Below are 24675 nucleotides of genomic sequence, written 5' to 3' on the forward strand. Positions count from 1 at the left end.
TTAAGTTCAAAGACAAATTTGAACTCTTTCAAATTTCTTTCAGGCAAGGGAGGAAGGAGATGGAAATTGGGGAGAGATAATATTCCGAATCACATCTGGATTAATTAATATACGTTAGTTTGCTGAAGAAAAAAAATCTTATTTTCTCCCCCCATTGTCCTAACAAATCACATAGCTTTCCATTCAATTTTCTTTAGAAGCAGCACTCTAACGTAGTAGTTTTTAAGAAGGCCAAAATGCTATCAGAGAGGGCAAGAGGAAAGAGAGAGGAAAAGAATTTGTAAATGTCTCACAGAATTTAAGGACATTATCCATCTAAGTAGATAAACCTTGACTGGTTTGAAATCTTATACCAGTGATGGCAAACTTTCCCCTCCCTCGAGTGCTAAAAGAGCATCCATGCACGCTATCGCGCCTACATGAGTGCCCACACCCATAATTCAATGCCTGGGGAGGGTGAAAACATCTCCCCCCCAAGAGGTTCTCTGGAGACTCTAAACAGCCTGTTTCCCAACTTCTGGTGGGCCCAGTAGGTTCGTATTTCACCCTCCCCAATTCCAAAGGTTTCCCTAGAGCCAGGCGCTGATAAAAATGCCCTCCCCCAGTCCCCCGTAGGCTCTCTGGATGCCCAAAACACCTTCTCAGAGCCTCTGTGCAAGCCAGAAATGAGCTGGCCAGCACAGACATGCACGTTGGAGCTGAGCTAGGGCAACAGTTCTCATGCCAGCTGATATGACTCCATGTGCCGCCTGTGGCACCTGCGCCATAGGTTTGCCATCACTGTGTTATGCCATAGTGGATGTCAAGGCAAGTTCTTTTATATTGAAATCTATCTATCTATCTATCTATCTATCTATCTATCTATCTATCTATCTATCTATCTATCTATCTATCTATCCATCCATCCATTTAAAAAATAATTCAAGATGGTGAACATATCTAATACTTTAATTGACACTAAATTGAGGGTTGAGGGGTGTTTGGAAACTCAAACAGTATTTGCTGAGTGAGCAAGAAGGAAACAGGAAAGAGTCTGTGTGTGCCTTAGCTCAACTGTTCTGTAGTAAGGCTGCTCGTGCTGTAAAAGTAAAAGCAAAAGCAAAACTGAAACTCCTCTGCTTGTGTTTTGCATTGAATCAGATTTCTTTTCAGGTGGGGAGCGGTGAGTAGAACTCTTTAGCATCAGAACTTGTTAATAATAAGAAATACTCATGCTTCGATGGCCATTTTGAAAAATCCTTTCTTAGTGAGTACCTAGAAGCCAAGAGGAACATACATGGCAAATTTTAAGTTTGTAGACTTTACAGTTCTGGAGATGTTGTGATTAACATGTGAGTAGTTTTCACTTATATATATATAGATTGTAATTGGTATTAGAATTGCATATTTAAATACTTAACAATCAAATAATAAAGTATAGTACTGTAATGCAAAAGGAACGCTTTTTAATGTAATGGTCACATGAATAAAAGTTAGAATAAAGACAGAAATAAGAGAAACGGGGAATATTTTTATAAGATAAGTGTAATAAGAGAGATGTTTAGATATTGAACAGCTGTAGTATTATGTATGTTTAAATAATATGAAATAATGAAAGTTTATAATTTGATATAAATGTGTATTATTATTAGAAATATACAGTATAAGCTGGATGAATGTGATAACTATGTTTAATGATATTATTTAATTTGTACTGAAATATATGGGACCCAGGCATTGCACTGTTCTCACATTGATATGTATATGAAATATAAAATAAAAAACTTGATAAAAAATAAAAAGGAACTAGGTTAGATGTGGAAGTAACTCCTATTTGGATCATTACATATTAACCTCAATGAATTTAACAAATGCTTCAGGGATTGAGTGCAGCTTAGATTTCAAATGAGATTTTTGCAGAGATGGAATTTCTGTAGTTTGTGTCTGAGCAAACATATTTAAACAATCCCATCGCAGAATAAACATGCTAAATCTCCTTTGCATTGATTTATATACAAGATAATAGTGTTTGTAAGTGTCTATGCAAGCAAAGAGTAAGAATCAAAAATTGCAGCTGCTGCAGCAGCCACAGAAGAGCAGAAAAGACTGGTATAATTACTGAATTACTATTTACATGTGGGTCACATATCAAAGGATATCTGCATTTATAACTGGACAACAAAATGTCTTCTATCAAGTCAAGATTATGCTATAAGACTTTTGGGATACACAAATGTTCACTTTTGACTAAAAAGAAATTACACCAGTCTTTTCTGTTGTTGTGTGGCTGCTGCAGCAGCTGCGGTTTTTGATTCTTGCTCCATTTACAGATTCCAGTTAGAAACTAGATGTAGAAGTATTTAAAAAAATTATGGAATGTGCAGAACTAGACAAGATGACAAAACTTTTGAACAACCAAGCTGAAACAGAATTTTGTAAAACATGGGACAAAGTATATAAATGGTGGAATTTTAAAAATGGTGGTAAAATTAAATAAGTAAGAATTTATAATTATTTGAACATATCAATTTGAATGTTAATTGTATGTATATATGAGTGAACATTTAGAAATAAATATGACAGGGTTTTCTTTTTTAAGTTATACCAAATAAGAGAATTTCAAAAAAATCTATAACATGATAACGATATATAGAATGTAATAATTTAAAAATAACATAAATATAGAGGTTTTTTTGCAATATTATAACTTTTAAAGTCTTATTTTTTATATTTTAATACTAGTCTAAGTATTTGATATTTTTATAGACAAGAAAATTAAACAATATAAAGAATACAGTGTTAAATCTAACAAGAATATAGTATATGTATGTTATATTTCTGCATTGATCTGACTATAGTTAGTTTTCTTTGTTTTGTATTAGTTAGACTTCTGTAATAAGAGGAGCAATGGTAGCTCCTTAAATGTTTAATGTTGTTTGTGTTTGTCCGTCTAATGAAAAATAATTAAAAAAAACAAAAAAAAACCTCCTAGATGTTCCTTTGTTTGCTTAAGAGCAACTGGGCACAAGATCTGAAAAGACAGTAGGATACATAGAAGGAATTATATAAAAACTTATTTTATAATTTGGTAGGTTGGCAAAACAAAGCAGTACAAGTTGGTGCTAAAGGAAATTTGGCCTCATTGTACAGATAGCCTTGACTTGCAACGGTTGATTTAGTGACTGTTCAAAGTTACAATTTCACTGAAAAAAGTGACTTATGTCCACTTTTTGCACTTATGACCATTGCAGCATCTCCACAGTCATATGATCAAAATTCAGACAGTTGTCAAATGACTCGTGTTAATGACAGTTGCAGTGTCTCAGAATCATGTGATCACTTTATGTGACCTTCTGATAAGCAAAATCAATGTGAAAACCAGATTGACTTAATAACCATGCTACTAATTTAACAACTGCAGATTCACTTAAAAACTGTGGCAAGAAAGGTTGTAAAATGAGGCAAAAGTCATTAACAATTGTCTCATTTAGCAACATACATTTTGGGCTCAGTTATAGTTGTAAGTTAAGAATTACCTGTACTGACAACATGGATTTTGCTTCCTGGACACTTTTGGTGTGTCTTATAGTTTTTTGGCTGCTAATCATGAAAAGAAAATCTGTAATTTAACCTGTCATGTACTATTTTATAAAACTCTTTTTTCAATGTACATCATTAAGTACCTATTGACTATGCTGCAAATGAAACACATGAAAGAAACACATGAAACACATGAAAGAAACACATGAAAATATGGAACTGTTGCTGAAGCACATCCAGTACACCAAATATAACTGGAATATCAATGGAAATCTAAAAGTTTTGGCTCTGCTGTTTGAAATATGGATATTACATTAAAAAGAGGCAAGCATTCCAAAAGATGTTGATTCCAGGCAGTAATAGGCTGCCAAAAGTTTTACTGCCACACTGTGTGTGTGGCTTATTTTGTAGGTGTGGCTTGATGGCCATGTAACTGGGTAGGAGTGGCTTGCCAGCCATATGACCAGCTGGGAGTGGCTTGAACAATCATCATCGTTCAAGCAACTGTTATGTCTTTGACTTACAACCTCACCAGTGTCGCTTTCACGTTTCCCGCGCTTTCCATCCTGGGTTACCCCCTGCTCAGGCTGGGTAGCTAGGCGAACAGGTGTCGATCAGCTATTGAGAAAAGAAGGGGGAAGAAATGGGCCCGCTGCAACTCCTGCCGGTGCTGGTCTCCTTGCCGCTTTCCGAGGAGGAGGAAGAGGATGGAAGGGGGGGATAGTCAGCTCGAGCTGGGCACACAGCTTCATTTCTGCTGGTGGAACTGTATTCCACCCTGTCCTGCCTGCTGCCCACCCCTGGTTCCAGGCCAGATAAATGAGGCACATGAACCATGTGTTAACTTGACGAAGATAATTTTGCCTCTGCTTCACATAAATAATTGGAAAAACAATTTACAAGGAAAGTGAAGGTTTTTGTTATCTTAGACAGATGTTTCCAAAAATAAATGATATGAAAGCATTTTGTTCATCTACAGATTAGATCAGTAGTAGGTTCTAAAACCTGTTGCTACTGGTTCATGTGTGTGCTCGCTCGCGCAATGCTTCTGTGCATATACAGAAGCATCCTGGGTGGGTGGGTGGATGGAGGCTCCCGCCATCAGTGTTACCAGTTCACAGAACTAGGCCAAACCAGGACCAAACCACCACTGGATTAGATATATCATCAATAACCAACAATTCTAAGATTTGTTAGCAGGGCCAGAGAAAATAGTCTGGAAAGCATTCAAGGTTGTCATTGAGAATTTTATTCATAACTACAGAGCACCAAACTACATTCAGCTGTTTGACAAACTTCTTACAGTATACAAGACCATTACATGGAACATGTCATTGAAGAAATTCATTTTCAACTGTTGGGCATATTTCCTGAAATTCTAGGTGCAGCCAGTGATGAAAAAGGAAGAAAAGCTTCATCAATTCTTTGCCACACTGAAAAATGTTTTCAGGGCAACTGGAATCTATCAATGCTGGCTGATTATTGTGTCAGATGCGGAAATAAGCACACGGACCACAGAGCTGGGATTTATGAGTCACTTTATTAATTTAATTCAGGACGTGCAGACGTAAAACAAATGGGGCGGAATTTCACGTTCCAAACATTCCTGGGAAACTATGGGCAAAGCTCCCTGCTGAGCAAAGGGGCTGATGAGTAGTTCCCCAAAAAGGGGGCGTTGAGTGGTGAGCCTGCCCCCTTTATACAGGGATTCACTACTCCACCCTCAGGCCCCTCCTGCCCAGCGTCTTGCATTGGGCATGCTGGACGATCGCATGCGTTCTCGTGCAATGACTCTTCGTTTCTTGCCTTCCATGGCAGTGGCCATGTGCTGCCTGCCCAGCTACAAACGTTGGCCCACCTCGAGCGGCCGGCCTTTAATTGTTAGACACTACAGCGAGATATATTGGACACTGAGTACAAATAAAAATAAGCAGCAAAACACTAGGTTTGAACTCATGCAGCATGTCAGAAACATATCTGATTAAATACTTTATAGTCATTAAAAGTTAAGATCATGTTTATCAAATTTTCTTCACAATATAGTCATTATGAAATTATTTTATGTGAATGGTCTATCATAATTATCAAAAGTTTTACAGGAAGCAAAACTTTTGAAAAAATTAATGTCTAAAGTTATTAGAGAAATCTCCTTTTTATTCAAAAAAGGAAGCACACTTTTCAGTTTGATTCTGCTTCTCTTCTATTCACTATTTCTCAATTTCTTTGGTGTGGTCTAGGAGCACTTGATCTGTTTCACAACTTGTAATTTGGGTCACATAATTTGTATCTGGACTAAGAATTAAAATAATTGCAAGCTATAATGAAAAAGTTGTCTGATGAATTGACTTCTGAGCATTCATTATCTTAAGAGAGTTGTTTTTCAAACATTTTGCTATTTGCTGTCTCCTAGGACTATAGCATTATGATTTCACGTTATCCCAGATCTGTAAAAGTTAGATCCTAGTAATTTGTCTGGTTCCTGGTCATTCTATTTATATAACACCAATCTCTCACCACTTTTCTCAGCCAAACTGTTGTGTGGCTCTTAGTCTCCTACCTTACCAGCTCTTCTTACTAACACAACAGGGATAGCTGTAACAGGGATAGCTGTAGTTTTAGGTATGGTTGTGGCTGTCAGTCTCAAAGCAGTCATACATAGATAAGAATGGTGTTCCATCTCCCCCCTCTGTCTTATTTTCTGTCATTCTGGTCATCTTCATCTCATAATTTCTGATCAGAGGTCTATCTAACATGGCAATATTAGCTGTTCCTGGATCAAGAGGTTCTTTAATCATTGACTAATACCTTGGTCAACTCACAATTGGATTGTTGCAATATGTTGTAGCTGCCATTGAACACCACCCAGAAGCTTGTTTGTTTAAAATATGACAATGAGTGTGCTGCTTTACTCACTTATCTCTGCTTTGTGAGCTGCACATTTTATCAGTTTGCTTCTTGGGGCAATTCAACATGCTGATTGTCACCTACGAATCTATGAAATAAAATCTGGCTATCTAAGGGACTGCTTTATACTAATTAATTCTCCTTATCTATAGATGTGAGAAAGGGTGGGTTCCGAATCCCACTGATTGAACATAGTTGCCTTATGGGACCCAGGAAGCACATCTTATCTTTTGAAATGCATGCTGCAATGGTATGTAGAAAACATACCTCTCAGGCTATGCTGTCTTATGCTGCCCATTGTCCTGGGCAACATCTCTTGGCTCTTTCTCCCAAGATCTTCCAACAATACCAATCTGTCCCATAGAGTAGCTGGAATGGCATCAGAAAATCAATAAAAGGCCAAGTGCTTATTTCAGGGTTCAAAAAAATATAAGACAGGGTCTGTTAAATCACTTCACCAGAGACTCTTACCGTTCAAACATATTTATTTAGGAAGGCATAACATCCAACTAATCCTCTCAACAGTAACTCCCAACAAGGGCAACGGCTAATCTGTTGCCTTATTTATACTTTTTCTTAAACGCGGGAATTTCTCTGACAACCGTTTATTTTTGGCGGCAACCTAGAACTAGCCGCGTCTTAACCAATCAGTGAATTTCTCTTTATTTCTTTAAACGAACATAACATCCCTCCCCTTTTAGTTTGGTGATTGGGTGTTTTAAGTGTTTATCCAAGTGACGTAATCCTGTAACCGGATTGATGGTCTCACGGTTCATTGGGACCTGCGCAGTTCATTTTCCTGAGAGCTATCTCCCTGGACGGCCAGCGGCTTTTCTGCTCCGCTCAGGCCGGTTTCTGGCTGGTGCAGCCGGATCCGCGCTGGCCTCCAAGGGCGCCAGGTAGCCATCGCTGGAGTCCTGAACAGGTTCGGGTAAGTGTTCTTTTTGCTTTTCTAAGTGGGTAAAATGTTAGTGTTAGTTTGAATACGTGTTCTTATTTGATCTATGTGACGATGCCAAATTCAGCTGTCATTTAATAAAATTAAATAAGTTTTAAGACAAATTCTTTATTTTACTGTTCCTTCTTTCCACTTGTTTTCTGAGTCGTAATCTTTTGCAAATACTGGATCGCCAATGTGAAAATTCCAGCGAATTTCTCTTTATTTCTGTAAACGAACATAACAGAGTCTTATTTTTGGGGAAACACGGTTATGTATATACAATAAGTATTTAAGTATATTATTTCTCTCTTAATACCCAAAATTGATAAGCAGTCTCATGGCTTCAAAGTTTTAAAAATTAAATATATCTAATTGAAAATTAAAAGCCTTTATATGAAACAACAAAAATAGAATAGGGTTAAAAAATTTAAAATTTTCTGGTATGTAATATCTTATTTTACAGAGGAACCTTAGAACAGGTCTTTGCAACATTTAGTGGATAGTGGATATATATATGTACTATATATAATATTCATATGTATATATATAAGAAAAGAATGGACCCTGTGTGGGTGAGTGAATGTGTGTGTATGTGGAGTGCCTAACAGAGACTTCCTAATTCTTTTCATGCCCTTAATATACATAGATATGAGGGTGAAGATTCGTTCTCTGAGTTTGTGGGTTAGTTTCCGAACGTTTTGTTATTAGGATACGTAACATCTTCAGCAGAGCTTAGGGGATGTCAGTGACAGTGTACCTCTGCTTATAAGGGTTTTTTGTGGTCAGTAGGTCTTGTGCTAGGTTTACATGGGCTATAGCTACATGTATGTATGCATGCATGTAAGTATATATGTATGTTAAGGGCGTGAAAAGAATTGGGCAATTTCCACAGTATCTAACTGACCAGGACCAGGAAAGACCAAAATAATACAAATGGTTTGTCACATTCCATGTATGTCTCAAAGGGGAAAACTTTGTACTTTAAGAGCCTATAGCTTCTCTTGCAGCAAAACGAGCAAACTTCAGAAGATTAATTATTTTGTGGGTTTTAAGAATGATAATGGGAGCAGTTTTCCTTCCCAAAAGCTTTTTCCCCCATCATATTTTAAAACTAAAAAGACCACACAGATGAAAACTTACTATTTTCCTTCTGTTATGGTTTTAAGGGGTAGGGGAATACGAATAGTACTGTCTGATAAAATATGACGTTTTCCTTTTGATTATTATGTATTCTTTTCTAAAGTTGTTTTTGTCAGCTGTCTTAACGTTTGTGGTTTTGGTTGCAAACCTCTTATATTTATCCTTTTGCTTCAGCCTCCTCCCTATTTTGCTTCTGTTGTCTACCACTTCAAACGTATTTATAGTTACCTACAAGAACCTTAATCTTGCTATCACAGAATGCCATATATCAGATGTACATGAAGGTCCTGGTAGTCATGGCAACAATTAGGAATGCCATCACTAATATTGAGTGCAAACATCTATATTCCGTGCCAAGACTGAGTTGGTGTACGTGTGTGTACAGCAACATACACCACATACCCTGATAATGTGTAATTATAGCTACTCTTGTACTGCACAGTTGTTTGCAATTAAAAAAAAACATATAAGAAACCCTATAAATTTTATAGATCTGGTTTCATTTAGAATAATTTCAGCTGGTTCTCTTCATTTTAATGGATTTTAGTTCATATAATCCTTAAAAGCACAGCCAGGGCATAATTAGTTTATGGACATTGCTATATTACCAACAACAACTTCAAATCTAACCTTTTAAAAAATAATCAATGTGAAAAGGTGACCATACTAACGCTTCACAGATGTTATGTGGAAACCCCATATTGATAACTTTTATGTAATGATATTACTTTAATTTAATTTAATTTATTAGATTTGTATGCCACCCCTCTCCATGGACTCGGAGCGGCTATATAATCACGCTATGAATCTCCTTGGTATTTCTGTAGGATAAAATGCACCTGAATTAAGAAAATTGTTTCCTTACACTTCAATTAAGAATGAAAATAAATCAGAATAGAGCTGGAAGGGACCATGGAGGTCTTTTAGTCCAACACCCTGCTCAAGCTGGAAACCCTATACCAATTCTATTTGGACAAGCGGCTGTCCAAATAGACTTGCTGGCAATGAAGAAAAAAAAGGAAACAACTAGAAACATGTCAGTGCATTTCTTGAGGAGAAGTTTCCTTAGGTTTATATGCACTGCCTACTTGCCCCATTGTCAGATTGCTATCCAGAAGCAAACAACATTCTCTATTAATCCCCCACTTGCCTTTAAAGGGTAGATTTCTTTGCCACACTTCCAAATTGCTATTTTTACACATTTTGTCACCTCAACTATTCCTTTGTTTGGATTAGAATGCTTCAGGTTGCAATTAACTTCTTCAAGTTACTACTTTGAGAAGAAAGGAACTACTCCTTTAAATGAGCCAGGGTTTATCATGCATTTAAATAGGTTTTAGGCCTCCTTTTCTCACTGCTGCTGAAATACTTAGTGGTTAAAATCTTTGGCTAACAAAGAAAAAGTTAACAGTCCAGAACCTCACAGAATTTTAACACACATACCACATTAGTCTTTTGTTACTTACAGCAGGGATGTTTCAACCGCGATTCCTAGACCACCACGGGATTTCTCAGTTAAAAAACATGGTAGACCCTTAGCCTTATTAAAAAAAGCAGGGGGGAAGCAGAATGGAAAACTTCCTATTCAAGAAAAAATTTGTGTGTATGAATGACAGATTTGAAACCAACAATCTCTCTATACCAAGTGAAACGATTAGCCATCGTGCTATTTCTGCGATGCTGGGACAGTAACGCACAAATATTCTTATTCTGCAAATAAGAATATTATTTTAAAAACGGTTTATTATTCTTATATATATCTGTTTTCAGTGAAATTATCATATGTACATACATTTAATTCAACTTTGTATGAGCTGTATATGTATTAATATACTGTATATATACTGTTCAAAAAAATAAAGGGAACATTTAAACAACACAATATAAATCAAACTTCTGTGAAATCAATCTGTCCACTTAGGAAGCAACACTGACTGACAATCAATTTCACATGCTAAGAGAAAAAGAGAGCCAATGCAGTGAACCAGGGCAAGGAGACCAAGCTTCTGGTCCCTCTTAAGGAGGGAAACCGGTCAACACTTCTCTGAGTAATCAAAAATTATCTACAAACATACACTGGACTAGCATGATAAATTATGATGGGTAGCCTTCGGTGAAGAGGTCTTTATTCTGCAATGGACTGATTCAGGATGATAACAACAAGAACAGCAATAATATGCATAGGTATCTGTGCATATCTATAGGTATCTACACATAAATCTGTATTTATGTTTAGACACAAATACACAGATAAATATAAATGTCCTCAGAGAGGAAAGCAACTGGCAATGGTTTCCAGAACATAAAGGTGGGAGGGCAACCAGCAACAACATTGTATGGATATGTGAATTTGCACTGAATAATTTACAGCTGTTGCCAACATTTCTCATTCCAGGCAGAATTTTCTTAAATTGACTAAGTTCAAACTGGCATGAGCTTAGGACAGCATATGTTTAAATAAAAAGTTTTAAATATGGCCTTAATCATTTACATACATTACTAATATAAATAGCTCTGGCTCACACATTATATTGTTTATAATATCATTACATCATTGCTTATTTGTCCCCTATGGCAATCATTAAGTGTTGTACCTCATGATTCTTGACAAATGTATCTTTTTCTTTTATGTACACTAAGAACATATGCATATGCACCAAAGACAAATTCCTTGGGTGTGCAATCACACTTGATCAATGAAGAATTCTATTCTGTTCTATATATTGACTTCCTGAAAGCATTTTGTATGAACATTGTTTCATTAATGAGCCGAGATGGCGCAGTGGGTAGAGTGCAGTACTGCAGGCCACTAAAGCTGACTGCTAGATCTGCAGGTTAGCGGTTCAAAGCTCATCACCGGGTTCAGGGTTGACTCAGCCTTCCATCCTTCTGAGGTGGATAAAATGAGGACCCGGATAGTGGGGGCAATATGCTGGCTCTGTTAAAAAGTAATATTACTAACATGTAAGCCGCCCTGAGGCTAAGGAGAAGGGAAGCATTAAAAAAATTGAATGAATGAATGAATAAATAAATATAGTGGTCCTTTGACTTTTATGGGGGATACATTCCAAGACCGCCCGCGAAAGCCAAATTTCCACGGAGTAGAGACACTCCCTCCCTTCCACTCCTCCCTCCCCTCCCTCCTCCATTCCTGGTTTTACTTACCCCCAGAACCCGCAGGGCGGCAAGCTGGGGGCCTTGCTGTGCTTGCTGCGGGCGTCTCCCATAGCGGCATCGGCAGCACCAGTGCGCAGGATCAGGGTAGGGGAAGGGGAAGCTCAAGGCAAGAGAGATCCAGGCCAGAACTCAAAGCCGGGATTCCAGGCCAATCAGCTGGGAGGTTGGACGCTACCACTAAGGGAAATGACTTAGGTGGGTGGGGGAAGCAGAGTCGGCGGCGGGCAGCAGTAAGGCTCAGCTTCAAGTGGAGCATACCAATGCTCCGAGAATTAAAGGGGCGGGATTGGGAGGCTGGGGCAGAAGTGGAGCTTTTATTTAAAGATGGCTGGCATGAGGTGAGAGGAGGAGAGTTAAAACGCACAGTATTGTACATCGGGCGGCCATGGGAAAATGTTCAAATGTTCAAAAAAAACCCCACGGAGTATTTTTTTAATTAATATTTTTAAAAAACCCGTGGTATAGCCTTTCTGTGAAAGTCAAGGGATCACTGTAAACAAACAAACAAACAAACAAACAAACAAACAAACAAACAAGCTTTATTCATCCCACTGCTACATCTCCCAAAATTATAACATGGATTGAAAACTAGATTGGTAAAGCCTAAGCAGCATTTTAACAAGAAACTAAAAAGTCCAGTCAGTGACACTCATTTGGAACTCCTTTTTAATTCCTCCAAAAGTTCACTGAGATTTCCTTTCATGCTACAACTTGCAATAGTGGCCTGTGAATATGAAGACTTGGAGGAATGAAAATAGAGTGCTTTCTTGCAGTCAGCTCATGGGAAGACCAAATGGCATCTGAAGAATTTGGGAGTGACAAAATATTTGAGGCTGTTGGCCTGTAATTATATTCCTGTGAGCTAAAATATTGTGGTACTCTTAAGCTAGTCAGTTTGTGAATTGGCTCAGGATACAGAGTTAAATTAGCTCTGTAACTTTGAAGTCTTTTCTCAGGTATTTCTTTTTGTTCATGTTTTAATCTTCTGTACAACAAGAAAGAGCAAAGCGTATAAAGCACTATTTGCACTACACATCTTGGTCCGGCTACATCTGGAAAGCCAACAACCCAGCCCAATAGCTTGCAGCACTGCACAGATTAGAGATATTAGATACACATTGATTGATGGTTTTATGTCTTTTTCTGTAAATGGAAGGAACCACATCAAGAGAAACTGCTGACTTTTTTGAGGAGCAGAGAATAAATCTTTTAATGTTCGGTGGATGGAAATGGCAGCCATCTGCAACTGATTTTCCTCTTTGGTCAGCCCTTTAAAACAGCATTTGACTCAAACTTGTCTTCTGTTTAAGCCTAAAGGCTCATGTTTCTATGGTTTTATCAACACATACTTCATTTAATTTAAGTGAGGAATGTTTAGAAAGAGGTTTGAGAGTGAAATTATACATTACAGAATGAAGCAGTGCATTATCCATCTTCCCTTCTTTTACTCTAGAGCAAAGTGTTTGAGGCCTCAGTTCAAATTTGGACTTATTATAGGCAAGTACATAAATAAAATTAATTGTTCTTTCTACATGTTGGTTCACTTTCAAATTACCTTCATTTTTACAGGCTTAAAAAATAAATCAGTGGAAGAATTTCTGTTAGTTATTTTAAACAGACATTGTTATTCCAAACACTTCACATACCGTTCAGACTGAATGTTGGCCTTCATACAGAATAATGTCAGGCAAGATATAATTATTCTCAAAGAAATCCATTCTCAACTATCACTGAAAATTATATTTTAAAAGAACTTACATAAAACCCTGCTGTCACATGAAGAGTTGTTAGTTCTGCCATTTGTACATTTCTCCTCTGTTTCTCTCTGCTTAGGTGGGGGAAGACCTCAATGAAAACTCAAAATAGCCTTTACATTATAATAGTGTTACAATGTATAACACTGAGACTACAAGTTCCCAAATTTCCAGCAAGATGCAAAAATTGTTGAAAGAATGTTGCTACAATTTCCTTCTTACAAAGCAGTCTACTACAGATACCTTCTAATTATCAATCAAATTATCATTCAAAGCAGGAAGCTAGAGTGAATTCCCTTCTATTTGACTTTAGTATAATTTGACCAATTTATCTTTCTTAGCTGTTTTTTCCCATCTTCTTATTTTGCACTAGCTAAAAAAGGATGACTGTACTTGAAACTGAACTTTGGAGAAATATCAGACTAACAATCCTGGGCCTAGAAAGCCTAGAACTATGGCACCTAAAACACGATTTGAGTATTGCCCATGAGATCGTGTGCTGCAACGTCCTACCGGTCAATGACTACTTCAGCTTCAACCACAACAACACAAGAGCACGCAACAGATTCAAACTTAATACGAACTGCTTCAAACTTGACTGTAAAAAATATGATTTCAACAATCGAGTTATCGAAGCATGGAACTCATTACCGGACTCAATTGTGTCATCCCCTAACCCCCAACATTTCTCCCTTAGACTCTCCACGATTGACCTCTCCAGATTCCTAAGAGGCCAGTAAGGGGCGTACATAAGTGCACTGGTGTGCCTTTCGTCCTCTGTCCAATTGTCTTTCCTTTCTTTCACCTATCATATATATTCTCTTCCTTTCATATATCCTCTCCTCTAAGTTCACTTTTACCCTTATATATATTACCACATGTCTATTTTACTTCCTATGTATTTGTGTATTGGGCAAATGAATGAATGAATGAATGAATGAATGAATGAATAAATAAATAAATAAATAAATAAATAAGTACCTGCTGGATGGTACTTTCTAGCCTTTTTTGCTTATTTATTTATTTCAAGATTTATAAGGATGCTTAACTAAGACAATGTGACTCTAGGCAGCATACAACATAAACACACAATAAATTAAAAAAGAAAACCATATAAAACAAATATAAAATATATATTTTATATATATTTTTAATATATATTTTATATATTATATATCCTACCAAGCATGTAGATGGCTCTTCTCCATGGCAATTTTAAGTCTTTACTTAGGTTAATGGTTAATAATAATCTTTTGAACAAAATGTACATACACTTTGCTGATCAATATTACTGTTCTTAAAGTAGATAATTTTAATCTATGCACATAATTCCCGCTGGTATATTGTGCCATTCTATTTCTGAATAGACAATATTATAAATACACAGTGTGGAAAAGTGTGAAGTGGTGAGAAAAATAAATTATGGAGAGAAGATAAGAGGAAAGGATAGAAAATACATCCAGCTTATATCAATTCAGTAAATCACTATATGGCACAGTGCCTGTCTATTCTTGCAAACTATTCTTGCCTCTACATTGTCCATAACTGATTTATATCATGTGTTCATTTCTCACTCTTTCTTTTTTAGTATCTTATCAATTCCATCAAACCCAACTTTCTTAGTCCTCTACTTCTTCTCAACCCATTTGCCATTCTTCCATATAGTTATTTAGCAATTCAGTCATCATTTATACTCTCAGCTTCTTTCATACATCATCCACTTTTTAATTTAATCTGCATTTATTTACACCACTCATTTTTTGTTTTATTTTTCCATTCACACTTCTAACTTAATCCAGTCTCTTTCTGCACAATAAAGTCAGAAACACATTCCTACACACAGCCATTTTCTTTTTTGATAAAAAAAAATCATCTCAGTGGATTTAAGCAGATAGTCGCAGAACAACTTTAAAATTCTAAAAGGTTAAGTTTCCTTCAGCCTAAGGAAGGTGTTAAGTGAAATTTATCTGGAATTTGGTAAATAAATACATACCGGTATGTAGCATATTTCCCTAGATAACTAATATGCCATCATTTAAATTCTGTGGACTTGAAAATTTCCAAAGATATTTCACCAGAAGAGCCCTTCACACCTCCACTCGAAACAGAATATCCTACGAAAATAGACTAACAATCCTGGGCCTAGAAAGCCTAGAACTACGGCGCCTAAAACACAATTTGAGTATTGCCCACAAGATCATATGCTGCAACGTCCTACCAGTCAATGACTACTTCAGCTTCAACCGCAACAACACAAGAGCACGCAACAGATTCAAGCTTAATGAGAACCGCTCCAAACTTGACTATAAAAAATATGATTTCAACAATTGAGTTATCGAAGCGTGGAACTCATTACCAGACTCAATTGTGTCAACCCCTAACCCCCAACATTTCTCCCTTAGACTCTCCACGATTGACCTCTCCAGGTTCCTAAGAGGCCAGTAAGGGGTGTACATAAGTGCACTGGTGTGCCTTTCATCCCCTGTACAATTGTCTTTCCTTTCTTTCACCTATCTTATATATTCTCTTCCTTTCATATATCCTCTCCTCTAAGTTCACTTTTACCCTTATATATATTACCACATGTCTATTTTTCTTCTTATGTATTTGTGTATTGGACAAATGAATAAAATAAAATAAAAATAAATAAATTTTAGTGTAAACCAGCATCTTCACACACTGTATGTTAAATTATACTGCCCATCCTGGTAAGCCAGAAGTCAATTGTCATGATAAAAGCTATAATTTAATATATGGATGAGACTTGCTGGAAAAAGGCTGATCCATGAATATTTTTGCTACAGTATCCCTACACTTCTAATGTCCAAACACTCTTGTAAAAGAATTCAGGTCTTTCAACATCCTTGATTTAGTGCTTTTTTTTTCCATTCTGGAAATTCCCCCATATGGAAACATTACCTCAGATATAAAACAGTTCCCAAGAAGCTTTGCTGAACTCCAAACCATGCAGTGGGTAAAAAGAAAAAGCAAACAAACAAAACCCTCTAAGAAAATACAACTAACCTGTAATCCATCCGAAAATTAGATCCCATCCTCTTCTTGATAATTTCACAACACCAAAGTTTTTGAAATGCATAAAGGATCTGCATGTGTATTGGCAAAAGCACAAGAGATGTATTGCACACCTTTGAAAAGTGTTCGGAAACTTCAGATCGTGCAGAATGCAGCTGCGAGAGCAATCATGGGCTTCCCTAAATATGCCCATGTCACACCAACACTCCGCAGTCTGCATTGGTTGCCGATCAGTTTCCGGTCACAATTCAAAGTGTTGGTTATGACCTATAAAGCCCTTCATGGCACCGGACCAGATTACCTCAGGGACCGCCTTCTGCCACACGAATCCCAGCGGCCAGTTAGGTCCCACAGAGTGGGTCTTCTCCGGGTCCCGTCAACTAAACAATGCCACTTGGCGGGACCCAGGGGAAGAGCCTTCTCTGTGGCAGCCCCGACCCTCTGGAACCAACTCCTCCCAGAGATCAGAATTGCCCCCACCCTCCTTGCCTTTCGTAAGCTACTTAAAACCCACCTCTGCCGCCAGGCATGGGGGAATTAAGACTTTTTCTCCCCCTAGGCCATCACAACTGTATATATGGTATGCTTGTATGTATGTTTGATTTTTATATATTAAGGGGTTTTAAATTCGCTTTTAGTATTGGATTTTATTGTACATTGTTTATGATTGTTGTTAGCCGCCCCGAGTTTTCGGAGAGGGGCGGCATATAAATCCAATAAAACTTGAACTTGAAACTTGAAACACTGAAAGGAGAATGAAAGACCGAAGAATCTAACAAACAAAGATTCCTGTTCCTTCTCCAGTCAAATGGAACAAGTGACATGTTGATTGTGAGATTATAGTTTCCTTCAATTTTTAAGATCTGAACAGAGAATGACACCATAATGAGGCAACCCACAATAGGTTTGGTCATGCTATATGCATTACAGAATGTAGCTACATTAGTTTTTCTGGCATATATATGCTCCAGTGGTGAGTTGCTTCTGGTTTGGGCTAGTTTTTAAAACTGGTAGTGCTGGGGGTGGAAGGCTCCCCACCTAGGACGCTTCTGCGCATGGGCACATGTAAACCAGTGGTAAACTGATTTAGAACCCACCACTGCTGCACTGCTTATGAAGCTTAAGGTGGACATAATGAATTATAACACAGTTGGCCCAAAACAGTGAAATTAAGCAATTTTATGTAGAAGGGTAAGCTGTTTATTGGGATCTACAAGATAGTGAACTATATTCCTCATCATGCTTCCAAGGTTAAGCACCATAATTTAGCCTAATCTAAATTCATTGTAGGTCCAAATAGTGTCTTTATGTCTTTTGTGTTTTATTTGTTTTATGGATTTTGGGTTTTGTATACTTTGTAAAGATCTTTGAAGTTGGGCAATAACAAATTTAAATATGCACAGAAATAAATACTTAGTCGAAATTTACATTAAAAAAGAACAACAACAACTCAATGAATAGACCATAGCAGTGTCTTTATTGTTGATCATCTATTTACAAGAATCTAGCATTCCCTTCGGGAAATGGAAGATAAAGGCTTTAATAGTTTATGGTTTCCTTCCATGGAGAACTCCATGCTGAAATGCCATATTATTTCCCCTTTTTGTTTAGCAATAGCACAGTCTTATATACTCCTTCATGATGCTTTGTAGCTGTCTCTAAGCGGTTTATAGAGTCAGCATGTTACCCAACTGTTGTGATTCAGTCTGAGGCTCCTCAGGGAACGGCTGGAACTCTGCCGGCTCCATGCTCAGAGGGGGAGGACGAGGAACAGGAGGAGGAGGAGGACCAGGCAGACGGGGAAGAGGAATGTCAGGACGAGGAGGAGGGAGAACAGCCTGAGACCCCCGGGGGGGAGCTCTCCCCAGCGAGTAGCCTGGATTCATTAGATGAGAACGCAAAAGCCATCATAGATATGAGCCAGAGAAGGGCAGCACAAAGAAGGGGACAATTAGCCAGGTATTTCCATCCCTAATAGGCAACAGCTGGGTTTGGGTGTGGTTTCCCTCAGAAAGGTTGAAAAGGCAGGCCCGCCCTTCCTGTATTGTGGAGAGTTATCTTTTGGGAGTCCTGTGACCTTGCTTCGATCCTTGGCGTCTCTGATTCTGGCTTGTGGCCTCGAAGGCTGAAAACTTGGGGGAGGCGTGGGTTTTATTATCTACAGTGGTGTGTGTGCCAGCAAGAAGCCTGTTGTATTGTCTGGCCATCGTGACTCTTCTGTGAAGCTTCATAGCATTCCAGTCTGTAAGAACAGTTTTTGTTATCTGTGTTTGTTTTCAAAGATATAAAATGACTTTGCTTTTTACCAGCGTGTCTGACTACTCTTTTTAGTTGGTGTTGACGTCTGGGGGAACCCAGACAGAACACCCAACAATCTGGGTCCCCATTTTAGAGGGTGATTTCACCACATAGTCAGATGTTTAAATGTGAATGTGGTCTTAATTTGTCATTGTTATTCATTGGGAAGTGCAGGTTTATAGTCACCTAGCAAGAAATTTTCAAAATTCATTCACATTTTGGTCTCTTCCCCAATTAAAGTTGATTGATGTGTGTACATGAAACAGGTCTTTTTAATGACGCCTTCTAACTGTAGCAATCACTATTAAAGACACTCAAATTGGCTCTATTCTTATGGACAAGTAATAGATAAAGTTGGAAAGCACACAGAGCTCCCCTTTCTCAATTTTACAGATAATTTGATAGATTGTATGGAATGTTATACATTAGTTACATATAATATATTTACCATTGCTTATTGAAAATATGGGCCATTCATCTCCAGAAGAGAAGAACCAGGGATGACATGATAGTAGTGTTCCAATATTTGAGAGGAGTGGGTCAACCTATTTTTCCAAAGCACCCAAAGGCCAGGCAAGGAACAATGGATGGAAACTGATCAAGGAGAGATTCAACCAAGAAATAAGGAGACATTTTCTGACAGAACAATCAACCAATGGAACTTCCTTCAGAAGTTGTGGGTGCTTCATCATTGGAAGCTTTCAAGAAATGACTGGACAGCCACCTGCCTGAAATAGTATAGGATTTCCTGCTTAATCAGGGATTGCACTAGATGATTTACAAGTTACCTTCCAATTCTGTTTGTTCTGTTCTGTTCTGTTCTACTCTACTCTATTCTACTCTGCTGTATTCGTGACTATCATCATAGTGTGGTCAGGAGGTTAAAAAATCAGGGCTGGTATTCACTTCTCCTTATCTCCTCCAGACACTGAGTTCTCAATGTCTGAGAAATGCTGCTCTGATTTTTAGCAGACTTTTTACAAAGGTCAGGTCAGCATAAATAATCCCATCACAGCGAATTTTACTTTCAGTCTTATCTAGAGTTGTTCAAGTAAGTGGCATACAAGAAATAGTAACAAATGACTAACCAACTTTGTAACTTCCTGCCTGTTTCTTAAACCCAATTTCTCATTAATAATACCAAGAAATGGAAGTCTCACTTTCACAAAAAGATAAGACAGTGGGGGCTGTTACCTCATGAAAAACAGAAAAGAAGCAATGGGTGGGGGTGGGATTGCAAGAAGGGCAAAACGTTGTTTCATTCTTGCACCTCATTAAAGAGACTGAATAAACAGGAAATGGTGAGCAGATGTTCTGTACAACAGATTATGATAACTTAAATGGAAAAGAAAGATTTCAAAGTTTAAATACAGGTGTTTCTAGCTTCCCTTGGCTTTAGATAAAAGACACTGTAAGAAAATGAGCTATCATCTCAAGAATCTCCCCTCTCTCTAAGTTAACTGACTCCATTGCATGAACAATCCACATGGAGGTCCACCTAGCATTTCCAAATAGTTTTTATCGGTTTTAAACCTTCCATAATTGCCTGGTTTTCTTGGCTTCTTTCACAAGAATAGAAAGGGACAGTGCCAGCATTCTAATGTAGAGGTGGGCAGCCTGAGTTACAATATTCAATAATGCTTCCTCATAAATCAAGGTGTTCATCATTCTTGGCTGGTTATTTTGGTATTTGAGTCACAACCTGTCTCCTCACCCAACAGCAAAAACAAAACAACTTAATTTTTTTCTGCCAAAGTAGAGTCTGCCCCACTGTTTTTATTGCCTGAGGCCATGCATGTTTGCTTATGAACAGAGAGAAAATGTGTCTGTAATGGTGTTTGTGTTGTTTTGTTAAATAAAATATTGTGGCATCATCAACACTTCATCATGTCCCTGTCCAGACTCTGCCCATAAAATGGCAACATCTTGTGGTGGGAATGGAATTTCCTGAACATATTTCGTCTAATGCATATTTTGTTGCTGAGACAAAATTTGTTGCATTTTGGGTGTTTGGAGAATTCACACTGTGTGAAAGGAAAAGAGAGCTGAGACAATATTTAACCATGTGAAATCAGATTCATATATTATAAGAATCTGCTTAGACTCTATGGTAGAGGAAAAAATGATGACATAAGCTCCAGTAATTAAAATGTTGAGTGGATTAAAAGCAAATGCTTTCCATAATTTGCCACTCTTAGTTGTACCTTTTCAACTGATCAAACAAAAGACAATAGGGCCAAGAAGATTTTGCTTTGCTGAAATTCCCAGAACTAATTTTAAAGATTCTGGAAGATTTGAAATACACAAGGTCAGATGTCTCTGTATAACATGTTAATGCCATTTATAAATACCTGTAGCAGGAATAAGTTTTGTTCCTATTTGGCATTCATATTTGCATCATTAAACAAATATACTGGTACATTACAGTTTGGAGAACATAGTCTCTTTTCAACAGATCAAGCAAAAGACAATGGAGTCAGGAAGATTTTGCTTTGGTGAGGAACCAACTCTATTGATTCTGCAAGAATTAAAACATAATATAAAAAAACAAGCCCAAGCAAAGGAATTGAGCAAAGTTTAAAATCTCAGGCACATTTAATGAAGAAATAAAAATAACAAGTTTGGCCATTTGTGGTTAAAGTATTGCATGCTGCAGTGATCCTGACAGCTATAAAAGCCAGAGATGTGTTACTAGAAGCTGCAAGCAAGCATGACAGACCTCAGTTGAAAAATTAGGCAAAATAATAATAATAATAATAATAATAATAATAATAATAATTTATTAGACTTGCATGCCGCCCCTTTCCGAGGACTCGGAGTGGCATACAAAATACCAAACAACTGATACTAGTGAATCAGTTAGACTTTGATACTGAACCTCTTATTATCTAGATCAGTAAGAATTGCCCCAGTTGCTTTGACTCCTGGGAATTTAATGACAACTAAATTACAGGTGTCAATCCACTCTGCTACACTGCAAGATGTAGAACTATAATTCAAGTGAACTATCAAAAACAGCACTACAAAAAACATATTAGGAACAAAAATTAGAATGGGGAAGAAAACGGTGAACACTTATCTACCCTAGGTGAGTTCAAATCACCAGGACTGAATGGATGACATCCCAAGGTTCTGAAGGAACTAGCAAATGAGATCTCAGAATCATTGAACTATATCTTTCAAAGATTATGGAGCACTGGGGAACTGCCAGAGCATTAGAAAAGAGCTGATGTAGTTCCCAGCTTCAAAAAAGAAAAACAAATTGAACCAGGAAACAACAGACCTAACAGCCTGACCTCAATACCAGGCAAGATGCTTTCAAAGATAATCAAGCAACAAATCAGTGAACATCTAGAAGCAAACAAAGTAATAACCAAAAGCCAACATGGGCCTGTCAAAAACAGATCATGCATTCTTTGACAAAGTGACAAAATTAGTAGACCAAAGAAATGCTGTCGATTTAATTTAGAATAGAATAGAATAGAATTTTTATTGGCCAAGTGTGATTGGACACACAAGGAATTTGTCTTGGTGCATATGCTCTCAGCGTACATAAAATAAAATATACATTTGTCAAGAATCATGTGGTACAACACTTAATGATTGTCATAGGGGTCAAATTAGCAACGAAGAAGCAATTTTAATAAAAATCTTAGGATACAAGCAACAAGTTACAGTCATACAGTCAACATGGGAGGAAATGGGTGAAAGGAATGATGAGAAAAACTAATAGAATAGAAGTGCAGATTTAGTAGAAAGTCTGACAGTGTTGAGGGAATTATTTGTTTAGTAGAGTGATGGCGTTCGGAAAAAAACTGTTCTTGTGTCTAGTTGTCTTGGTGTGCAGTGCTCTGTAGCGACGTTTTGTGTCCAGGATGTGAGGGGTCAGTAAATATTTTCCCCACCCTCTTTTTGACTCGTGCAGTATACCGGTCCTCAATGGAAGGCAGGTTGGCAGCAATTGTTTTACATGGACTTCAATAAGGCACTTAATAAAGTAGACCCATAACCTACTACTAGACAAAGTAGAAAAATGTGGGTTTGACAACAATAACTGCAAGTTTGGTGCTCAATGGAACTATATCTACATGGAGGAAAGTATGCAGTGTTAAGTATTAAGGCTCTGTTTTAGGCCCAGTACTCTTCAACATCTTCATCAATGATTTGAACGAGGGAATAAATGGGGAACTCATCAAATTTGCAGATGACACCAAACCAGCAGAAATAGCCAACAGTCCAGAAAATAGGCTCAAGATACAAAAGGATCTTGACAGACTTGAACATTGGGCACTATCTAACAAAATGAAATTCAATGAAATTGTTGTCAAATCCACATTTTTCTACTTTGTTTAAATTTAGGCAAGAAAAACAAAATGCACAGGTATAGTTTATGTAGTAGCTTGCTCAACAGTAGTAACTGTGAGAGGAACCTTGGAGTCCTAGTGGACAACTATTTAAATAGGAGCCAGCAGTGTACAGCAGCTGTCAAAAAAGTCAACACAGTTCTTGTCTGCATTAACACAGGGATAGAATCAGGATCACATGAAGTATTAATACCACATTATAATGCCTTGGTAAGGCCGCACTTGGAATACTGCATTCAGACATTATAGCAGTGTTTCAATATCTCGGGGGTTGCCACAAAGAAGTCAAACTATTCTCCAGAGCATCTGAGGGTAGAACAAGATGCAATGGGTGGAAACTGATCGAGGAGAGAAGCAACTTAGAACTAAGGAGAAATTTCCTGACAGTTAGAACAATTAATCCGTGGAACAGTTTGCCTCCAGAAGTGGTGAATGCTCCAACACTGGAAGTTTTTAAGAAAATGTTGGATAACCATTTGTCTGAAGTAGTGTAGGGCTTCCTGCCTAAGCAGGGAGTTGGACTAGAAGACCTCCAAGGTCCCTTCCAATTCTGTTATTCTATTCCATTCCATTCCATGTGAACAGAGGCTTGAAAAAATAATGGACACGACCGGAAATTAGTGGAAACATTATCCACCCTGAGTCCTATGGGATTTGGCAGCATAGAAGTAGAATAAACCCAACAATGGAAACAAGTGTGGGATAAATGAATAACATTCCTAGGTCTTTTAACTCTTCTTGTAGACCTGGTTTTCAGTCCTTTTTTCCAATTTCACATTTCCAATTCAATGCTGGCTCAGGAATTCTTGGAATTGAAAAGGATAAAAGGATCATCGTTCCCACCTCTGTGGAAGAGCATATGAGGATGCCTCTAATCTTGTGTGTAAAGCCCTAAAATTGGACTAATTGTGCAAAAAATGCAGATTGTGAGTGACTGCTGGGATTATATACTCTTACCATACTCTTGGCATTGTTTACTTATTCCTGTGAGAACTACCCCTTGTTATCACGATGAAGCAGGACTTGTAGATGGGAGGGGAAGAAAGGAATTTTTTTTCTCTCCTGTCTTTATTATTTTTATAAATGTCAAGATGGTAAACTTACCTAATACCCCTTCCTCATCCCATTTCTTCACATTTCATGATTAAGTAGTTCAGAACAGAAATTTTGATCAGCTTGTTAAATTCAATTTCATGAATAAATTAGGCATCATTTACCATAAAACATTTTCCGTCTCTAGTTCACAAAGATTTTAGAAGTTCCATGGATTGGTGAGTTCAATACTGAAGGCACTCAATACCATGGAAGTTCCATGGATTGGTGAGTTCAATACTGAAGACACTCAATACCAATGAGAAGCCAACTTATTTCCCATTGGAAAATTAAAATAAAATCCTACTTGATTATAGATATTGCCAAATTTTAGCTAATTTAAGAAGCAAGTTAGAATTATTTTGAAAATGCAAATGGTATTATCTATGTGTGTGTTTCTGTGTGGGCAGTAATAATGAGCGGTATAAAACAAGTAAGAAAAAGAAATGTAATT

Source organism: Erythrolamprus reginae, chromosome 5 (genome assembly GCF_031021105.1).
Source record: "Erythrolamprus reginae isolate rEryReg1 chromosome 5, rEryReg1.hap1, whole genome shotgun sequence".
NCBI lineage: Eukaryota > Metazoa > Chordata > Lepidosauria > Squamata > Dipsadidae > Erythrolamprus > Erythrolamprus reginae.